Here is a 23,277-nt window from a genome sequence, read left to right on the forward strand (position 1 = left end):
GTTCTGTGTTGCGAAAATCCTGTAATAGAGAGTTCAGCTGAACTCTTTATTCACCCAGCCCCCAAAGGGTGTCATGCTACAGGGATGACCTCCTGGGAAGGGCACATCCTTGCTCTTACTTGTTTGAATGAATTGAGTTAACCATAATGCTCTGTCCACAGCCATACTAGTTCAGCTGAGATGTTTGTTGGGTCTTGTTCAGTGGTGATCACTTTCCTTGAACCAAAGAGGGTGTGTATGATCCATTATCTGAATTTCATATGAATGATGGAGTGTTTTGTCCCTTCCACTCATCTAGACTTCTGGTGATTGATCTATCTGTGTACACCCACGTAACCACCACTCAGAAGGAAATATAAAACATTACCAGCATTCCAGAGGTTTTATCATGCCCCCCGCCTCAGAACCTAACCCTTCCCACAGGGGTTACCACTATTCTGACTTCCATCCACCATTGATTCAGTCTTTTGCCTGTTCTTCAACTTCTTATATATAAAATTGCATAAGATGTACTCTTTTGTATTTGACACTTTTTGCTCAGTATAACGTCTGGGAGATTCACATACATTGTTGCATACATCAGTATTTCATTCTTTTTATTGCTAAGTCAGTGATTATGTAAATGTACTACAATTTGTTTATTTGTTCTCCTGTTGATAGACATTTGGATTGTTTCCAGTTTGGGGCTGTCTTTTGGTGAGCATAGGCATTTCTCTTGGATATATAGCTAGCAGTAGAAATATTAGTCACAGGGTAGGTGTATGTTTAACTTTATTAGGACTCCCAAACAGCTTTCCAAAGTGGTTATATAAACTTACAGTGCAGTGTGTGAGAGTTGCTCCATATCCTCTCCAATACTTGGTAATGTCAGTCCTTTTAATTTTAGTCATTCTGATGGATATGTAGTGCTGTCTCATTGTAGCTTTAATATGCATTTTCACCTAAAATAAGTGAGTCATAAAAATTGTTGAAGTTCATGAAGAGACTTTTAAAGTCTTGCTTCAGGCTACTACACATGCAATATTATTAACCCTTTTTGGGAACCCTAACTATTTCTCCTTCCTCAGAGACGTGATGCCTAATTGTGTGATTATTCCCACTTTGTTAGATGTGAAAATTCCTCAGCCATATCCTTAGTGTGATATCCCCATAAAAAGAAATGTTTTACATTTCCTTCTGAGTGATATGGCCCTGATATACGGTGCACAGGGGAGACCCAGCCTCACGGCTGTACGCACCTGGCAATGAGTTTGCCCCTACAGACACAGGGCAGCCTGCCTGTTCGATGAGTCCATAATGAGCATTGATTGAGCCCCTACTTTATTCCAGGCACTGTGCTGAGCATTGAGGAAGCAACAGGGACGTAGGGAGGCTCACGATCTGAGCATACTAGTGTAATGCAGGACGATAAGTGCTTTGAGAAATATCTATGTTCAGGGGGCTTTGAGGCCCAGAGCAAAGGTGCTTGGAGAGAGCAAGGAAGGTCCTCCCAGGAAGAGTGATAACCCAAGTGAGTGTTACAGGAAGCAGAGGGAGGGCATCCCAGTCAAGCCAGCTGCCATACAAAGGCATGGAGGGGAGCCTCAATCTTCCAGGATTGCCAGGACAGCTGGAGCATTAAGGCTTGTGCAGGAGGGCACTGACAAGAGATATAGCCAGGATATCTGCAGGGCTAGATCGTGCAGTGAAAATATATTTCAATTATAATTTCCAAATATAGTGAAAATATATTTCACTTAGGTGGAAATATCTTTTGCAGAATTTCAGCCTAGAGAACCTCCTTCTTGGTTTACCTGCAAGCCAAAGCAATCAGGACTTCCCCCTGGCTGTTGTCTCTCAGCTTTGACTTCTACTCACCACTTCATGTTGAATTGCATGATGTTAGACTTCTTTCTAACTTCTCATCTAGACACAAACATATTTCCTATTAAAGAGTTTGAAACCAATGTGTACTTTCTCATTTATGATAGTCTAACAATTGTATTTTCTTAACAAGTTGTTTTCTTATATGCCTTCCAGACCCAACTCCTTAGCTCGTGCAATAGCCCTGCACGTGGCATAAGCCCACTTTTAGTTTTCTCATGGAATGGAGTTTTATTGTTGGTGTTAGCATCTGTCCTTTTGATTAGAGGAGTGAGGCAGACATTTACTTTCCTAATAAAGTATCTACTCATCTAAAGCAAGTCAGTTCTGATAATGTGTGAAAACTTCTCCCTCGAGCTCAGCCAAGGCAGCCTTCGGGTATCAGAATTGCTCTGTTACATTCACCAAACACTCATGTAGCATGTATCTCCTTGCATTTTCCAGGCAGTATTCTAACTACATTACACATAGCAACTCATCTAATCCTCACAACCATCCTAGAGTTGCACAACATTATTTCCATTTTATAGATGGGGAAACTGAGGCACCAAGAGGTTAAGTAATTTGCTCAAGTCACAGATGGGGTTTGAATTCACACATTCATTCTTCGAAAAACGTTACTGTGCTGCTTCTTCAAACTTGTGAAACATCCAGGAGAAATGCAGAGAAACAAACTTCATTCAGCAAACATTTATTAAGCAACTGCCTGGTGGGTGAGTCAGCAACACCTTTGCCCCAGGAACTCTTAATCTATTTGAGGAGGGAGACAAAAATGTCTGCAATGTAGTGTTAATCCGAGGAGGAAAGTGACTAACTTTGCCTGAGGAAGTAAGGGAGGGGCTTGGGCCTTAAAGACAGGCTCAGCCCTTTGAGAAATGGAGCCAACAGAAGGGCCAGTTCTCAGTTGTGATGAGGCAAGTGTTTGGGAGGTGTCAGTGTGCTTGGAACGGAAGGTGTTAAGGTGTTAAGGTGCGCTGTGGCAAATGTGAATGCGGGAGATAGCACTGGTGGAATGTGGTAGTCGGGGCTGCATTGGAGGGTCTTGTGTACTCACTAAAGCATAAGGCTTTATCTTGTCCCCAGTGGGAAGCCGTCAAGGATCGTTAAATAGAGGAGACAGGTGATCGACCATTTTTATGGCTATCATCCAAGGTGAAATGAAAGTTAGCAGGGCAAGATATTTGGAATCTAGGAGTATGGGGTGGGTGGACGATAAAATAAAGTGTCTGAACTAGAACAGGCAGAAGGGAGACAGACAGGTGAGAGCAAGAGGGAGGAAAAGAGGAAGATAGAGACAGAGACAGAGAGAACAGAGTGATGTCTGCCCAAAGGAAGGAGGGGAGGGGTGGAAGGAGAAAAGAATGGAAGGAGTAAAGAAAAGAAAATATGCCAGTATCTTAAAAAAAATCTCCTGGTAAAATGTTACTGGCACAATCCCCATATGATTGAGGCTTTTTCAAGTATTTGCTCAGCCAGCTTTTGTTTTGGTGGTTCACCAGCAGTTATTTTCATGGCCATAATAGCCCACTGAGATTACTTCGCTCTGAAGATAATTTGTCAAGCTTATGTAAGACTTCATTTAGGGGCCATTGCCTTGGCATGCGGACAGCCTCCAGACCTTGCACACCAGCAGAAACATGTTATCTGAAGAGTGCAATAAGGCAAATTAAATTCATTGCTAGGCACTCCAGCACCAAACAAGGGCTGCTATATGAGGCCTTTTCAGCATATTGCCTTTAAGAAAAAGGCCATTTGAAATTCAGCCTCACAAGCCTAAACCTTGATGGCTTCAAACCTAAGGAAACTTCAAAAATATGGGAATCAAAAGCTTTGTTTCAAGCCACATTACTCCTGTCCTCTGTGCTGGTTTTAAGCAGTGTAGTTAGCGGAGTGAACGATTTCTCTCTGCAATTATGATGATCAGGCTGGGTGGAAGCAAACTGGAGTTGGGAGGGGAGTAAAAGTCCTAATCATCACAAGGCTTGTAGACATGGATAAGGTAGCATGTCAGGTGTTAGCTGTCCAGGCAGCCTCCTGGTGTTATAGGAGTCTCGTTTCACTGAGGGGTTGGGTTACCACAAGCTTTGCTCATCTTCCTGCTGCAAGACTGGCTTCTGGTAGCAGGCCGGGCAGCATGGTGTGGAATCCCAGGTAGAGAGAACAGTCTGGAGTTGTGAGCTCTTTGTCTGGGGAGCGCGTTATGTGGCAAAATCCATACAGTCATGACGCCAGCCCAGCGTCAGTCAACACAGGCATCTAAGATGCATTTCAAGAGCGTATAATTGGCATAACTCAGCCACATAAGTGCAAGACGTGGCTTTGGGTTCCAAGCAATTTATTTGCTTAGAAAGTCTTCATTCTACCTGCCTTGGAAGTAGAGTAAAAGCAGCTCGTGCTGAGGGTGTGGAGATGTCAGCAGGTCCTGAAAGCGGGTCGGACAGCAGGGTAAGTGTCAGACCACTCCTGTGATGCTCTCTGTGTGAATGCCAAAGGAGATTTTGTTACAATCAATGTGTGGGTCAAGACCAGTCCATATTCAGGGCGTGGGCTTCCAAGGGCTAACTTGCCTTAAAATTCTAATATATCACTGCTGAGGGTGAGATTGCACAAATGTACTTTTCCAGCATTTCTCATAGATCTTGAATTGGAGTTAAAAGACAAGGCAAAAAAATATATAGCTCCTCAATTTCAAACTTTTTTTGGTGGGTGGTGGGGCGGGAGGAGGATAATAAAGGGATATAGATTATAATGCTGTGTTTTTTAAACTTTAAAAGTTTTAAGATTTGTAAAAGAAAGATAAATTATCTTCTTATTCTTAAATAAAGTACTGAATGGAGACACGATGTAAATAGAAAATTGTAATGAGTTCCTAGTGCCATACTTTGAGTGACATTGAGTTTCCTCAAGTGTCATGCTTGAGGGAACAACCAGAGTGTGTTCCATAGAGGCTGAGGCTTTGGAGATGGTCCAGGTTACACAAGAAAAGTGGAAAGAACTGAGACTGTTCAGTCTGGAGAAGAAAAGACTTAGGAAGTGATTATGGCTATTCTTAAGTAGAAGGACTGAAGTATGGAATAAGGAGACTATTTTTTCTATATTTCCCCAGGAAAGAAAAAATTTTTATCCTTTTGGGACAGGGAATAACTGTCCCCTTTGACAATCTGATTTAAAAAAAGAAAAAAAACACTGTAGACTTACTCTCCAGAAAATGAATTTACATAAAGCAAAACTGGCACAAATATCACAGATTCCATGGAACCTTGTGATGCCTATATAAAGAACTCCTATTTTAAATGGTAGGACTGACAATGAACGAAACTTTCAGGATTTATTGTTTAAAGACAAATTCTCAAGGAGTTTGGTAAGTGCTGCAATGGAACTGGGTTTTTCATGCGGGGATTCACTTCCCCATCACTAGGGCCTGAATGAATGGTTGCCTGAGCTTTAGACTCACCAAGACCTGGATCTGGATGCAGATGGTGCTGCTTCTAGCTGTGCATCCTTAGGCAAGTTATTTAATCCTGCTAAGTATCCATTCACTGCCCTGGGAAATGCAGGTAACATGCATCACAAGGTGGTTCGGATAATTCAATGACAAAGACTGTATAGAATGCCTGTCCCAGTACTAGAGTAGTAAAGAACAAAAATTAACTTTTCTAAGTAATTCTTGAAGATCATGAGTTGAAAGGAAGAGCAAGAAAAAGTCTAATTTCCGCCTCTGCATATGTTCTTCGTAATTATGTTCCTTTTTGACTGTGAGGGATATTATAGACAGCATTCCAGCTTTGTGTGGGAAGTTACAATAAATGTCTAACTCCAAATATGCACCAGATTTATATTTTAAAAAAAAACTTTTAAAATTAAGTGAAAGGTGATATTATGGTATCTTGAAGGTTTTTTAAAAAAGCATTCTAACCAAGGTGTGAATGAACATTGTAGAAAATGAAATGTGTTTTCAATGAGGAGAAATTTATCCTGAATTTCTGTTTAATAGAAGAGGAAATGAGGTTGCATTTTAAGGTAATACTTAATAACAGGCAAGAAAAGTAACTATGTATCAAGTGAAAAGGAATAATGCTAAATAATCATAGAGTATATGATAGAAGTTAAATGCCTATCTTTAAGATTCTAGAAAGGAACACAATTTTCAAAGCGTTTTGGTAATGGGCTTTTTTAAGTGTCCCATTGGGGTATGCACTAGAGAATATGAACATTCAGTCCTGTGGGTGACAAGATATTCTTAGCAGCTGACGGCTGCAGGGAGCAACTCCAGAGTATTTGCTGCAATGTGAATTGTATTTAATTCACCAACAGCATATGTGTGTGCAGTACTTACTACTTCTGCAGCTCTGTTCCAGGCATTGCTGGGTGTGAAAGGGGTCCCTCACCTTCAAGGAACATCAGCCAGGTTGGAAAACTTAGCACATACTCTTAAAAGGATGAATGATGCAGGCAATGACTTCCCACGTTGTTGAGAGGAAAGAGAGAAGGTTGTGGGTTGAAGTTGATGACAGCCTTCGTGGAGGAGGTGAGAACTGAGCAGGATCTTGAAAGTTAACAGGAGTTTCTGTCTTCCTACCTCAGTACATAGCAGCACCAATCATCTAGTTGTTCAATTCAAAAGCCTGGAAATTATTCTTGCTTCCACTTTCCCTCACCCCCATATCCAAATTCTCAGCAACTTCTCCATCTTCTGTCTCCAAAATATATGTGAGTCTGCACACGCCCACCATCTCCATTGCCATCATCGTGGGTCAAGCCACCATCATCCCTCTGAAACGCTTCAATAGTCTATTAACAAGTCTCTTTCCACTTTTGTCCCATCCTCAAATCCATTTTCTCCAAAGCAGCTAGAGTTATGAAGTCACTACCACAATTTAAACTCTTTAAATGTTTCCCATTGGGCTAAAAATAAAATTTTCGCTCCTCATCGTGGCCTACTGGGCCCTGTGGGACACAGCCCAGCCTCACTGATCTCACTCCCATTCTTCTCCCCTTAGCTCATCATGGTCGAGCCACACTGGCTTCCTATCCTATGATGCTTTCATCTTGTTAGATGTACAATAGAGAAAAAGAATGTGAAAATCCCTGAAGGCTATATCAGGATATCAGCTCTCAAAATTAAGAGGAGAGCTTGCTCTTATAATGATTCTGCCACACAAATGTGAGCATTTAAGTAGAAAATGTCAGCAGCATGGTTTGATTTCAAGGACCCCTGGAGAAGACTCATTTTGTACCTCTCAAAATTTATCTCCCTCACCAGCTTCATTAAATTCATTCTCAGGACAATATATTTTATTAAATTCCCATCAAGAAGTACAGTCAATATTTACTGTGTGCCACGTACTGTGCTAGGTACAGGAGCTATGATGCTACAAGAGGAAAAGACAGGGAGATCCTACCTTCTTAGTGCTTTCAGACTACTGGGGGACGCAGACAGTTACAACAGAAGATCATTAGAATGAGGAGATTTACAAGATGCCATGAGAACACAAGGGTGGGGTGCCTACCCCTGACTTGGGTGGGAAGGTCAAGGAAAGCTTCCTAGGGGAAGTGCCATTTTAGCTGAGACCTGAAATAGTAGGATGTGGGGCAGAAGGCAGGGGTAACTATTCAAGTATTTTTGGCAGGGTAAACAGCACATGCAAAGGAGGGTATTAAGGGAGAGCATGACACTTTCATGGAAACCAGAAAAGTTCAAGATGGTTGCAACATAATGCGATGGTGGGGGCAGTGGAGAGAAGAGGAACAAGATATGAGAAGTAAGCAGTGGCCTGTGCATAGAAAGCCTTATAAGCCATCATAAGGTCTTTGGACCTAATAGTAGCAAGTGAAAGCTTTTTAAGCAGTGGGATGACATGGACTGATATGTGTGATAGAGAGCTCACTTGGGATGGAGTATGAAGAGGGGGCAAGTCCAGAGGTTGGCAGATCAGTTGAAAGGCTATTCTATGATCCAGAAGAGAAATGTTGATGTGAACCAGAGGTAAAAAGGATTGATAGAAGTCCAGAAGAGAGATTTAGAAAGGATAATTCACAAGACTTAGAAATGGACTGGATAATACAGGGGTGAATGAGAAAAGAGCAAAAAGAGTAATTCTTACATTTCCACCATGGGCAACCTCTGAAAGGGGTCTATTTCTAAGATAGAGACTCAGGTGTAAAAGGAGGCTTAGGAGAAGATGGGGGGAAGTCATACCTGATAGTTAGATATCTGTCTTTTTTATCTGAAAACAGGTTTTCTTTGTAGCGTGGGCTCTGGAAATTCTAAAAAATAGATGGTTGGAAGAGTGGGTGAATGTCTATGAAAGAGATAAGAAAGTCCCTAAGAGAATCATTAACTCCTTAATTTTGCTTAAGCCCTGGCCAAGATGCCAAGCAAGTTCTTCTGTCATTAATAAACAATATTAAAGAGAAGCATTGAGTCTACTAGGTAATAGCAAGGTCCTTTCCAACTCCATTATTATGTGGGACCTGATATTTATATTTTCCACAGTCATGATGTGTCCAGAATCTTATCTGCTTTGGATAAGGTGATTATAGCCCCTTGGGGAATAAAAGTGTTTCCTCATCCCAACTGGCTTCACATCCCTCTTCTGCCATACACAGGTCCTCATTTACATTCTGGATGAGTAAATGTCTGGACTGTGTGGTGTTTTATAAGCTTATGGACATGTATGTGAATGTGGGAGAGACAGACAGACACAGAGAAAGATGACAGTAGATATCTGCTTGAGACACCTCCCAATTAATTTAATTTCGGTGACATCATCCCACTTTAGTTGAAGTCTTCTGAAATGAGTAGCTCTTGTTTTACCTGTTATTTAAACACTTATTAAACAATGAGCCTCCATGAGAAAGCAAGTTCCTTTAGAGCAGGGTTTCTCAACCTCCGCACTACTGATATTTTGGGCTGGATAATTCTTTGCTGTGGGGGGCTGTCCTGTGCATTGCAGGATGTTTAGCAGCATCCCTAACCTCAACCCACTAGATGCCAGTTGTGAACCCCCCACACCCAATCGTGACAATCAAACTTGTCTCTAGACACTGCCAAATGTCCACTAGGGGGACAAAATTGCCTCCAGTTGAGAATCATTGCTTCAGAGCAGTGACTCTCAAAACGTCTTGCTCAGACCAGGAGCATCAGCATCACCTGAAAACTCATCAGAAATACAAATTTTGTGGCCTCAACTGACACCTACTGAGAAAGAAACTCTAGAGGTGGGGCCAAGCAATCTGTTTAAGAAGCCCTCCAGGTGATTCGGAAGTACAGCAAGGTTTGAAAAGCACTGTTCTAGAGCAAAAGAGTGGTCACTAAAGTTTCACAACAAATAGTTATTTATGTGAAAAAAGATTTTGAATACAGGAAGGTCTTCTCTCTTCCCTTTTCCTTTCCCATTCAGAAAAGGAAGTGAAAGTACATCATTTTATTTCTAAAAGGCAAAAATTCTTGATAAATAATGTCCTACCATGGAAAATTCTTATAGAGAGGCAACAATTTTTAAATCACATGAAAAGTCTGTCACTCTGAACAGAATTCTTTTTTCCTTAAGTCACAGAGATCAAACAGTAATAGCTTGATTGCATATCAGATTGACAAAGAGAGAGTTTCAATAAGCACATGGAAAACTTTCTGCAAGTAGAATAGAAATGTGATATAGTGCTTTCATTCAGGGTGGCAGCCCGTTCGTCTGCCCAGCGCTCAATAGCGGTTAGAAAGCACAGGCAGACGTCTGTGTAAGAGAAAGCTTTTCTTTGTTTTCTTCCTTCACTTCCTTTTTAACTTGTTTGCTCACTTGCCCCTTTTCCACCCAAAACAGCACTAAATAAGGGAGTGGAGTTTCCGGTTTATTTAAACAGCAATTTTATAATGCAGCCCACAAATTATAAAAGTTCAGCTAAAAGTTCTATTCTTCAAACGTATTTTCAAATTCTGTGAGTTGCTAACAATTCAGTGATGTTGATGTCGTCCATGAAATGCCTATTGGGATCCCTGCACGTTAGATTGGATTCTGAAAATCATTTTATCAGAAAAGGAAATGACGTTCGACATCAATAATTATTTTTACTTTAGCATACACATATGCCAAAATAAGGAAGATAAGTTTAGTAAAACTTTGTTCACAAATTTATTCATTTTTTATGTATTGATTTGTTCAAAAAATAGTAATTGACTGTTGACTGTATACCAGTGAATAAGAAATATATATTCTCTGACCTCATGTAGCTTACCTTTTTTGTAAGCAGAGGAAAACAGACAGATAAAAACCCAATATTTTAAATTTTGGTTGTACCCATTAGTGGGTTATGAGAACAATTTAGTGGGTCACAAACAGCTTTCATGATTGTTTCTTTAATGAACAAACTAGAATAGAAAGAAGAAACTAGATTTCATTCTACCATAATTCTTAATTGTGTATTTCATCAAACTGTCATTTCAGCTGTGTGTGTATGTAAGGGCGTGAATCAAAGTAAAACATTGCTCATTATGAATTTTAAAAGTTTGAAAAATTACTGAAATTTTTTAAATATGGAAATTAATGAAATGATTTCAAATTATAATGCGTGCTATGAAAAGGCTAAGGGGCTAAGATGGAAAATAACAAAAAAGCGTCGAATGCAGGGAGGCAGAAGCAACTGTTAGCTGTGTGGTCAGAGATGGTATCTCTGATGAAGGAGCATTCTAGCTGTTCCCAGCCAAGGAGAGGGAGCCAGCAAGACAAAGGGAACAGCAAGTGCAAAGGTTCTGTTTGGGGCCTGAGTACCTGGGGTGTGGCGACCTAAATGACAAAGAAAATTGACAGTTCATTTCCTTCCTCCTCAGGAAGGAAAATTGTAGAACTTTTGGTTGATAGCAACACACAAAACAAAAGGGAGGCATGAACCTATTCCATAAACATAGATAATTTTCATTCAAAGACATGGAAAATCCCCAATTCAAGTAACTCATAGAAAGAAAACATACATTCAATTAAAATTCTTCAAATATTTATTGAGTTTTTACCCCAGGGAAATAATTACCCTATGGTGAATTCATAGATGAATAAGAGTCTTAAGATGTAAGTGTAAGGTTGTAAGTACACATATACACAAAAGAGCAAAGGTTATAATTTACCTGTTAATGAAAGTCAGCCATTCTCCTTTTTAAGAACACCTATTCCACATGCCTCAAATTTATTTTTCTCTATTTGGCTTTATAACAAAGATTTCATTCACTTCAGAATGGTTTCTACCTAATTAGACTATCTGCTCTCCATTTCAAAAGATAGGGATGTTCTGTAGCCGATGGTGACTTCATATTCTGGGACCGCAAACAAGGCATTGCAAAGAGATTTATGACCTCTGTAACAACCTAATCCTACACTCTAAGGTTCCCTAATTCTTTCATAGAACCCCAAATTCTAAAGCCAGCACTTTGATAGTAGGTATGCCTATATTTGTAATAAACTTACTATTGTTGTTATTAATATTATCATTATGTTTTAATGCACCCTATCTCCTTGCTATCTCACTCATCTGTTCTCAGCTTCTTTTACAGTCCTATCAAGCATCCTTTCTGCTACCTTCCTGAAAACGTACAGCCTACAACTTCTTCAAAACTCAGCTTCCCACTTTCTTTGCCAGGTGGGCAGAATTCACAGAAGAGGCAGCAATGGCAACAAAAGCTGTTTCAGTGGTGGCCAATATGTACTCATAGTCCAACCTGACTACAGTGAACAGTGGAAACTCAGGCCATTGGCAAGTGGTCTGGAAACTCTGGAGACAATATTTTATACTTTAGCTCAAGACAACTAAATCCAGTAAAAACTTTGAGCGTAGCCAGAGCAAAGTCACAGGGAAATTCTTGAAGGATCCTTTAAGCAAAAGTTTGGGGGCATAGCAATTTGCAATTGTATCAAGAGCCCACCAAAGGCTCATACTCCTTGAAGCAGTAATTTGAGAATCTTCTACAATGCTTCTGAAATTTTTTCCTAAAGAAATAACCCAGAATTCAGAAATAGATTTCGGCACAGAAATGTTATTGGTGGCATTAATTTGTATTTGAAAATGAACCAAGTATCTTTCAATAGGAGAATGTTAAGTATATAATCTTATATCTATATAGTGGGCCATTTAAAGTCATTAAAAGTGCCATTTATGAAAAGATTATAGCATAGCAGAGTGGTTAGGTTATAATGTTGGGTAGAAAAGGATAAAAATTGGAATTCATGATATAATTTCAACTATATATAAAACAGATGCATAGAAAAACTAGAAAGGAAATAAAAATTGAGAGATCTGGATAGTTACATTACCAGTCATTTTTTTACTATGCTTTTCCGAATTTTTAATTTTTTCTACAATGAGCATGTATTCCTTTTATGTTCTAAACAAATCAACTTTAGCTCAGACATTATCGTGTTTTTCTCTTCGGTGAACGTAAAGATAGTTCATGGTTTCGAATACTATCTGAAATATGTATGTGCATGTGGCACTGTGTAAGATATTAAAATTTGCTTGCCAACATTAATGAGTATACACTTGTTTAGTTTAATCACAAATTATTGCCAAGTAATAAAGCAAAATTAGTATTTTATAATTTATTGTTGGTTATATTTATAAAAACAATCAAGAACTATCATAGGAGATTTCCATTCTTTATTATGAGGAAAAAGAGAGTGATGTATAATCAGGGTTTGCTTTAAAAATATGATCTTTTTTAGAACCGGATATGATAGAGTAATTAATTGGCTCATAGCAAATAATGTGCTACCCTTAATTGATTACTAAATCTTGTCAAACTTGTAATTGATTAATAAATTTTGTTAATTAAGAAAGTAAAGGGAAAACTATTTGCATGCAGATAGACTTTTAGCTCTCTTTAGAAGTTTCACCAGCACCCAAAGCTCTACACAGTGACAAGATACAAGGATGTATGTTTATGATCTCCAGGGTTAGAGTAACATGCCTATTCGAGGACTGCAGGCAATAGCCTGGAAGCAGAGAGTTTAAGCCTAACACTTTCTTTCTTCACTCGGTTGTCAAACCGTTTACTGTGCCTTAGAAAAAATGAAACCAGCTCTCCTGATCACCTTGAAAATTTGGTGAGACAGCCGCCTCCGTCCCTAGAGGCCAACTTAGTCAGCTCTGAGCAGACAACCATTAAGAAAACTTATGCTCGTCTGTTTTGGAGAATTTTTCCCTTGTTCCTCAGCCCTGTTTATAATTTCTGCTCTCAGGGAGTCTATATTTATGACAACCCAATCATCTTGGCCTGTGCACTGCGTCTCGCTGTGAGGAACCAGAGCCTTCTCTGGAAGGCAGCTTTATAGAGAAGACCACACTGTTGACAGATCTGTGCCTCCTCCCTGTGGGTGGTCGGAGGCAGAGAAATCTGAGCTTTCCAGGGCAGGCCTGTCATGTGCCAGGAAATTTAGATTCAGGGAGCTGTTATCTATTAAAGTTATACATCTCCCAAAAACCAGAATTACAGGTAACTAATATTCCTTCTGCGTGCCAAAGAAAACCCCAAACCCTTAATCCCCACATGACTGGGCTATTAATATTAAAATAGTTTCTTTTATATAGCGTGTGTAACGATTTGTTAGTCTCTGGGCCAATGTAGTGAAAACATCATTGAAGGGCTTTAACTTGGAAGCACATCTAAATGAACAAGGGAGGAAGTATTTTATCTGTTGCAAAAGACTCTTTCTGAAGGTGTTGGTCCATCAGAGAAGATGATAGACTCAGATTTCTTGGGAGCCAACTTGGTCTTAGAAAAAAATCCTAAGAGGTTTAGTAGAAAGAGTCAAAGCAGGATTAGAACAAGATCAACCTGATTTTGGATCCTGCATAGAATTGGATGTCCTTGGGCAAGTTCTCAAACTTTTCTGACCCTTTTTTTCCTCACTTAAAAAACAGAGCTCATAATAAATACTTTTCACAGTAGATATAGGGGGAAATGATAAAATGGATGTGAAATGCCTGGCTTTCATGGTGTGCATGTCACATACTTCTTTATCTCGTTATAAAAGCCTATTAAAATGCTTTCAGCCCTTTGTAACCTGTTTGCCCTCACAAGGAAAATGTACTTCTCATTAGGTACTTAGAATGCAACATGCAAATACTCATGTCTAACTTAATTTGGGATCAATTACCACCTATTATTTCTGCCAATACATAAACAGATACTAATATTGGTACCTGTACCATCTCCCTTGACCTCGCCCCATGCACGACAACTTCTATTGCCAGCAGAAACCCCAACACTAGGGTGTTGACGCTACACACACATTCCCACCCAACACTACCGTATGGGGCCCACATCCCACCTGCTAATTCTTACCTCCACACCCCTTGCACTCCATAGAAATGATTTTCCAGGTAATCATAGAATAAATGCCCGGATGTATCTGTACATGGAAGAGATTCATTATGAAGAAAAAAAAATGTGGGAGGGAAAAATTGTATGAGCAAGTTCAATATATTATGTTTGGAAGATAGCTTGATGTTGAGAAAAAGAAAGGAAAGCAGGTAAATTTAGGGGAGACATTCCTGAAGGTGAAGCAACTTAGAGCCTTTTGTATATAAAATGTATGCCCACTACATCTACAGCAGTGGTTCTGAGAATTTAGCATGCCCTTGTATCATTTGAGGGCCTTAGATTTCCTGGACCCGCACCCCCAGAGTTTCTGATTCAGTAGGTCTGGGGTGAGGCCAGATCATTTGTATTTGTTTTCTTTTCTTTCTTTTTTTTTTTTTTTGGTGAGGAAGATTCACTCTGAGCTCAAACATCTGTTGCCAATCTTCCTCTTTTTTTGCTTGAGGAAGATTAGCCCTGAGCTAACATCTGTGCCAGTTTTCCTCTATTTTGTACATGGGTTGCTGCCACAGCATAGCTTGACGAGTGGTGTAGGTCTACGTCTGGGATCTGAACCCATGAATCCAGGCTGCCAAAGCAGAGCACACCGGATTTAACCATTATGCCACCAGGCCAGCCCCTCATTTGCATTTCTAACAAATGATGCTGATGCTGTAGGTCTAGGAAATACACTATGAGAACCTCTGATTTATAGAATTCATAAAATAAATTTAGGAGCTTTCCATCTTTTTCAGTGGTTTGGATAGTTTAAATAGCATCAGAATCGCCGGTTCTTTAAAAGTTAGTTGAAACCCAGTTGTGAAATTAGTTAATCCTGGTACCTTTCTCCCCTTTTAAATGATAGACTTGTAATCACTGTTTCAATCTCTTTTTATTAAATTTTTCTACTTCTTCTTGGGTTAGTTAATTCCTGCTTTGTTAAGAAATGATCCATTCCAAGTTTCCACATTTATTCCAATGGAGTTAAATGTAATATTTTCTTATAATTATTTTAATCTTTTTGGGTATATATTTCTCTCTTTTCTCAATTGTATTATTTTCCTGTCTCTCTTCTTTTTTTAATATGCTCATGAGATGGCTATATATTTTATTTAAAAACTAGTTTTTTAATTTATTTGTTCTTTCTACCACTTATGGTTTTCATTTCATTTATTTCTGCATTTATCTTTATTAATTTCTTCTTCATACTTTATTTAGGTTTATTCTTTTGTTCTTCATGGAATTTCTTAGTATGAGTACTATGCTCATTTATTTTGTCTTTTGATAACAAAGCTATCACAGCTCTAAGCTATACATTTTCCTCTGAATATAGCTTTAGCTGTTTTTCATAAGTTTTGGTAAGAAATATTCTCCTTTTCATTGGTTCTAGATAATTTATAATTTAAATTTTGCTTTTCTCATTAATTCTAGAGTTATTTTGAAGGATGTTTCTTATTTTTCAAGTAGTTAAGATTGACAAGCTATTGCTTTATTGTTTAATATCAATTTTATTTGCTTATGATCTAAGATTATGGTCTATTAAAGTATCTACTTTCTAAAGTAAGTTAAGGTTTTCTTTTCAGTCTTGTAATTTGTATTTTATTAATGTTCCATTGTGATAGAAGTTCTGTGTACAAATCTGTTAGACTGAGTGTGTGGCTTATGTTTTTCAAATCTTTATGTCCTTTCTTGTATTTGGGCTCCTTGATCAATTCTGAAAGTTCCCTAGTCATTTCCTAAAAGGCAATATAACCTTTATTCTAAAACCTAATAAATGAAATACAGACAAAAAGCCATGGACCAATTTCACTTATACGCATTGGTGCAAACTTCTAAATAAAATATTATTAGGTAAAATCCAGAGGCATCTCAAAAAAATAATATACCATGACAAAGAAGAACTTATTCCTAGAATATAAACGTGGTTAAATGTCAGAAAATCTATCGAAATAATTTATCTCGTTAATAAAGGAAGAAAAAAGATTGAAACAATAAATATGGAAAAGACATTTGTAAAATACAGCAGCTATTTTTAATAAGAAAGCTTAATTACTGTCTGTTTCTGTTTTACTGAAATGTGATAAAGACTAACCACCAAAAACTAACAAATAACAAAATTCTAAATGGTCAAACTCTAAGGCTCTTTTTATTAAAATCAGGCATAAGAGAGTATATCAGTGATCTATTGTCACAATAATGCTGCATAACAAACAACTACCAAACTTCAGAGGCATATAGTAATAACCATGTAAGTAGCTCACAGTCACTGGGGATCAGGGGGTCTGGGTTGGGCTTGTATGCATGTCCATGGTCATGTAGGCAATTCTGTAATCATTACTGGGCTTGCTCACATGTCTGGGACAGCCCAGCTGTGGACTGATCTAGGATGGCCTTTGCTAGAACAATTGGGAATATTTTACTCTACACAACATGTTCTCGTCTTCCAGCAGCCTAGCCCAGGCACACTGTCATAGTAGTGACAGAGGAACAAGAGCAAGAGCAAACACAATGTCAGAAGCACTTTTCAGGCCTCTGCATCATATTTGCTAACATCCCCTTAACCAAACACGTGGCTTAGCCTAGAGTCAGAGTGTGAGGATACTGCAAAGTTTCATGGCAAAGGGTATGGATACAGGGAACATTGGGACCGTCTTTACAATCTTCTACATGTAGGGATCCCTGCTTCCACTAATATTATTCATCATTGTTTCAGAGGTTCCAGTGAATTTAGTGGGACAAGAAATAAATTGCATAATGTATGCAACAAAAAAGTAATATTATCTTTTTTTGTTGATGACATTGTTGTATTCCTTCAAAAATTGAGGAACTCCAGTAAAACACTGCTATAATTAATAGAGATATTTGACAAAGAGGTTAGATTTCAAAGTAAATGTAGAAAAATCAATGGGTCTTCTTAGTCATTCATTCAACAAATATTCATTGAACACTCACTGAAGGAATGCCAAGAGCTCATCCAGTCCCTGGAGATACGGTATTGAATAAAAGAGACAAAATCATTTTCCTCATGGGGCTGACATTTTAGTTGGAGGAAATGGAAAATAAACCACAAATGAATAAATTATGAGTCAGATGATGACAGGTGCTACGAGATACATATAAAGCCAGAGAAGGAGTATAGTAAATGCTTCACAGGTGGGGTGGGTGGCAGTCATGGGTGTATTATTTTCTATGGGGTTATCAGGGAAGGCCTCACTGATAAAAATAAGTTAGCATCAGAGCAGAGACTTGAGATCTGTGAGGAAGCCCACCATGCAGATAACTGGGACGAGCAAATGCTAGTCAGATGTGGCAGTGAGTTCAAAGGCCTTGATACAGGGTTGTATGTGGCATGTTTATTTATGAGTTATCAATTACAAATGGAGATGGAATTGTCACCTAACACAAATTATAAAATACTTAGGAATAATCTTAATGAGAAATAATAATTTGAAGGATATAAAACAAGATCTGGGGCCAGCCCCAGTGGCCTAGTGGTTAAGTTCCACGTGCTCCGCTTTGGCAGCCCAGGTTCGGTTCCTGGGCACGGACCTACACCAACTCATCTATCAGTAGCCATGCTTTGATGGTGGCTCACATACAAAATAGAGGAAGATTGGCAACAGATGTTAGCTCAAGGTGAAACTTCCTCATCAAAAAGAAAAAAAATCTGTAAAAACCCAAGAAAACTTTTTAAAAAACGAAAGAAAAATAAAAAACAGAGGAGGCTAACTCATCTATAAGATACTTGAACATATTGAAGCAATAGCATCAAAACAATATGATATTGGCAAAGGAGTAAACAAATGGATAAACAAAAGATTGGAGAGTCCATCTAGAACTAAAGCTGTACATCTACTTACTAACATACTCAAAAATAAATTATAGATGGATAAAGGCACACTTTTTTTTTACATTGAGCAATAAATATGTATTAGTTTTCTATTGCTGCCTAACAAATTATCGCTAACCTAGTGCCTTAAAGAAAACAAATTTATTACCTAACAGTTCTGGTAGGTAAGAAGTCTGACTTAGGTCTCACAGAGCTAAGATGTCAGCAGGTCTGCATTCCTTTTGGAGCCTCTGAGGAAGAATTCTTTTCCTTGTCATTCTCAGAGGTTGTCCATGTTCCTTGGCTGTGGCCCCCTTCCTCCATTTTCAAAGCCAGCAATGTTGCATCTCTCCAACCATTCTTCCACAGTCACTCTGCCTCTGACCACAATCAGGAAAGGTTCTCTTTCTTAAGGACTTGTGTGACTAGATTGGGCTCACCTGGGTAATCCAGGATGCTCTTTCCATCTCAAGGTCTATACCCTTAATCACATCTGCAAAGTCCTTTTTGCCAGATAGGGTAGCATCTTCACAAGTTGCCAAGATGAGGGCATGGAGATCTTTGGGGAGCATCTTTGTGCTTACCACAAACACTTTAGAGAAGATTCTGGAAAATATTTTTATAACCCAGATGTTAGGGAAATGTTTATAATTGACAGGGAGATAACTCATAAGGGATAAAGGAAAAGATGAGCATGACATACCACGTAATTTGTTTTAATTATATGACCAAACATAGCATAAATGAACTCAAAAGACATAAGCTGTATGTCTTACAACATGTGGCAGGCAAAGTGTTAATGTCTGCATTTTTACAATGCTCATAAGAATTGACAGGAAAAAAACAGCCTTTGAGAAATGGGAGAAAGATCCAAATAGTCAATTCACAAGAAAGCAAATCCAAATAGCCAATAAAACCACATGAAAATATGTTCAACCTCAGTAGTTTTTGGGAAAACAAGAGTTTTTGGTAACAATGAGTACATTAGTTCCCTAGGGCTGCCGTAACTAATTACCACAAAGTTGGTGGCTTACAACAACAGAAATGCATGCTTCTCACAGTTCTGGAGGCAAGAAGTCCAAAATCAAGGTGCTTCCTCTGAAGACTGGGAGAGAATCCTTTCTTGCATCTTCCAGTTCCTTGGCTTGTGGCAGCATAACTCCAGTCTCCAACTCCTTCTTCACATGGTCCTCTCCTCTTCTCCCTCTGTGTCTCTCCCCTATGTGTCTCTTATAAAGATACTTGTCATTAGATTTAGGGTCCATTAGATAATCCAGGATGATCTCATCTAGAGAGCCTTAGTTATATCTAGGCAAAGACCCTTTTTCTAAATGAGGTCATATTTATAGATTCTGGGGATTAGGACATGGACATATCTTTTGAGGAGGCTGCCATTCAGTCACTACAATGAGATATTGTCCTTCTCATCAAATTGGTAAAATCTTTAAAAGAGCGAGAATACCCACCACTGTGGTAGATGGAGAGATCAGGGAGGGGGTGTTCTCATATACGGCTGTGGTCTCATAAATTTTTAAAAAGCAATACAGCAAACTCTATTAATGCAAAAACACACACATGTCGTATATTAAATGACTCAGCTTCTGGGAAACTAGCCCATAAAAATAAAAGCACCAGAATGCAAGATTTTATATGAAAGAATGTTCTTGCGTCATTCTTGTGATGAAGGAAAGAAGAACCTGGAACAAAATGAATGCCCAGCAATTGAGGAATGATTGAAAAAAATTGTGGTACACCTATATCATGGATATGTGTATATATAAGAGATTTGAGAACTATATGGAAGGATAAGTATCAGCTTTTATGGTGGTCAGTGTGATTGGTATATCATGCCAGAATTCATGTTTGAGGGTTTAAGTGGAAAAAATTACTTTCTTTTGAGTCACAATGTCTGGGGTCCTGCATAAATGTCTTGATTTTCTAATTCTTGGTGTAACCGAGCAAAGTCACGTGCGACCAGCCACCCTTAGGTAGGAGGGCGCCCTGGCTTATCTCTCAAGCTCCTGGATCCTAGGAGCATATACTGAGTTCCAGGAGCAACAAAGTGTTTCGGTTCTGCCCTGCCTGAGACATGGTAAGAATAGAGCTTTGTGATTTGACTGGACACATCTAGAGATATAATCAGTGGCTTTTGACCAAGTCATTGCTGAGTAAGTGAGAAAATTCCTGTGCCATTTACTCCAGGAACTGAAAGGTGATGTTGGGGATGTGCCGCTCAAAGATGCCTTGTCCCTGCTCCCTTTAATCCCCCAGAATATTCTGAGCAATAGGAACACATTGAAAAAGATATACAGCTGCTTCCTCCAGAAAAAAACCACATACATTTAAAGGTATAAACTCTGGTATGTTTGCTTTAAAAAAAAAAAAAAAAAAAAAAGGCATGCTTGCCCAGAAACCTCAAGGCTTCCTGGAATCTCTGTTAAGAATTCAGATGTACTGGTGATAAGTTTCTAAATACCATAATTTAAGCCAATATTATTAACAAGTAGAAAAAAGAGGAATGATAGTTTCTTTGATCATAGGAACTGTTTTAAAAAAATTGTGGGGAAATGCAGTACACCTGGTAATCTGAAAACCTGAGAGCAGTTATTAATCCTTTCAAATTGTTCGCATACTTCATAGAATGGAGCATCAGGTTTGTACCAACTCAGAATACTTAGAAACACTTTGAAATCAGTTCTTCACATCAAATCTCTTGAAAAGCTTCCAAGGATCAAATAAGTCACTTTCCTTCCTCCAGGCAAGGCTGGAGACTAACCCAGCCCAGGCTCTTAAAGGTAGTTCTTAATTTTTTTTTTTTAAAGATTTTATTTTTTTCCTTTTTCTCCCCAAAGCCCCCAGGTACATAGTCGTATATTCTTTGTTGTGGGTCCTTCTAGTTGTGGCATGTGGGACGCTGCCTCAGCGTGGTCTGATGAGCAGTGCCATGTCCACGCCCAGGATTCGAACCAACGAAACACTGGGCCGCCTGCAGCAGAGCGCACGAACTTAACCACTCAGCCACGGGGCCAGCCCCGGTAGTTCTTATTTTTAAAGAACCCTTAGGTATAATATATGATTCTTAGTTTCTTCTATATTTTTACCTTATTCTACAATGAATATGAATTGCTTTTCTAATCATTAAAAAAACGCATTAACTAAAAACTCATCTATGTGATTTGAGAATTACAGTTCATAAAGTATTTTTGGAACAGATTTTAAAGAAACAGCTAAATTAGTTACAACTTATCAGAATTTCATAGTGTGAATGCCCACAGACCTTTTTTCACGCTGATATCTATAGGAGATTAAACTCTCGGTTAGGAATGTGGGAGACAGAATATAATGTGGAGAAGGCCTTCTGAGCATGAGGGACCAAACTCCAAATCTTGGCAATTCACTTCCTCTCTAAGGCTCTGTTTTTTCATCTGTTGAGTAGAGATGATGATAATTCTTACCTTTTAAGAGTTGTTACAAGGCTTAGGGTTAATGCTAGAAAGTATTGGAGAATTGCACCCAATAAAAAACAATCTGTGAAAAACCAGGAAAATCTTCCTTCTTCATTTTCTTCTTTCTTGTTTTAAGTAGCCATAAACAAAAGCAATAAAAGATGTATTAGGCCATTTTCCTCAAACTACTATTGGCCTCTTAATTGTCTTTCAACAATTATTTGCAGCTAAATGGGCCATCGTTACTGCACTTTGATAATGGGAACAAATAAAACTTAAAAAGAAGAAATGTTGGAAATCAGGTTTGTGGTTCCCATGGGATGTGGATGGTGCCTGCGAGGGAAGGCTTCCGGGAGACTAGTTAGTGTCAGACTTTTGATCTGGGTGCTGGTTACACAGTTTGTGTACTTATATTCTGTGCATGTGTCTGTAAGTGTGTTACACTTTAATAAAATTTGAAACCAGAAAAAAGAAAAGAGATATTCCAGAAAGTGAATATCCTCTACAAGTCTTCAATGGACCCCATTCTTTTATTTCAATCTTTCTCATATTTTATATGCACAGAGGAGAAATCAAAATTCAGTGCTTTAGAACAGAGGTTTTCAACTAAAGGTGGGCATCAGACTGGCTTCGAAATTTTTTAAAAAGATCAAGATCCACCCCTAGAGATAGTGACTTAGTAAGTCTGGAGTGGGGTCCAGAAATCTGTATTTTTTTAACTTCACATTAGGAACCACTGCTCGGAAGTCTAAATCAGAGGTTCTTAAATTTTGCTGCATGCTGGAATCACCCGAGGAGTTTAAAAAACATTGAGGGCTGGGTTCCATCCCCAGAGCTTCTAATTTACTTGGTCTGGGGACTGACCTGGCCATCCGGATTTTTAAAAGCTCCCCAGATGATTCTAATGTGCAGCAACCTTTGTGCACAACTGTCTAAAACAAAGAGAAGGAGCTTGGAAATCTCTGATAGGTATTTATCAACAGCAGGTGAGAACAGTGAGGGAACTTCAGCATCGTTTAACTGCCTCAAGCCGAATCTGCCAGCAGCCCCCCCCCCCCCCCCCGCCCCCACGCACACCATTTACCTTGGCTTGTGGCTTTCCCATAAGGCAAATATTTATTGTATGTTTCTATAATGAGTATGTATTTGTTTATAGGAGCTTCATATCCTGTCTGGGTCATCATCCTCCTTTTAGCCTGTAAATTTTTAAATGTCAGGGATAAGGGTGGAGTAACTGCTCTTACGAGCAACTAGTGCTGCAATTAAATAGACGGTGGCGAGAATGCAGAAATTCCGCAGCTCGCCAGACAGGCAAACTCCAGCACTTTCTATCTCATCTGCCCCCATGACTTCACTGGCGGAAGAGGAAATGCAAGAAAACAAACTCTTCTTGGAGATTCAACGTTTCCATTTCACAAAGGTTAGCATTAGACTCTCAGAAGTGAGGTTTGTAGGCCAAGATTCAATCACTTTGGTGATGAAAAATAGTTCTATTTTGATTGGAAAAATCAATGCTTCGGACAGCTGGACTTGCTGTTTATATGACTTCCTAATTCTTTGCCTCCTCTCTGACCCGTGGATTCTACCGTACTTTCAGTACCTTCGGAAGACTTCTTCCCTCCGATATGCCTTAGAATTTTCTCTACGATGTCCAAGAGGCTGAGCTGAGCGGGATTGGAACGGGCAGAGCCTCTCATCATTTATCTAGGAAGTGGAAGTTGCCCCTTGAAATAAGCAAAGATTCAGAACCCAAAGTTTGAATCATTTTTTATTTGAGAAATTGTTTAGCTAAAGGGCTC

General features: G+C 38.9%; 1 protein-coding gene across 37 annotated transcripts in view; it reads left to right on the forward strand.

Annotated features, from left to right (window-relative positions):
* The window catches only part of THRB (thyroid hormone receptor beta), a 360,916-nt gene that overhangs the window by 165,567 nt on the left and 172,072 nt on the right, over positions 1-23,277 (forward strand). The window contains exon 1 of one of the 37 annotated variants that reach the window (XM_008522165.2): positions 3,548-4,308. The exons of 34 other annotated variants lie outside the window; for them this stretch is intronic. The gene's annotated coding sequence lies outside the window, so the exon portion shown is untranslated. Of the gene's footprint in view, positions 1-3,547; positions 4,309-23,277 lie in introns of those variants that run through there. 2 more of the 37 variants (XM_070577470.1, XM_070577452.1) reach the window with 2 other exon arrangements.

The sequence above is a fragment of the Equus przewalskii genome, chromosome 15, assembly GCF_037783145.1.
Source record: "Equus przewalskii isolate Varuska chromosome 15, EquPr2, whole genome shotgun sequence".
NCBI lineage: Eukaryota > Metazoa > Chordata > Mammalia > Perissodactyla > Equidae > Equus > Equus przewalskii.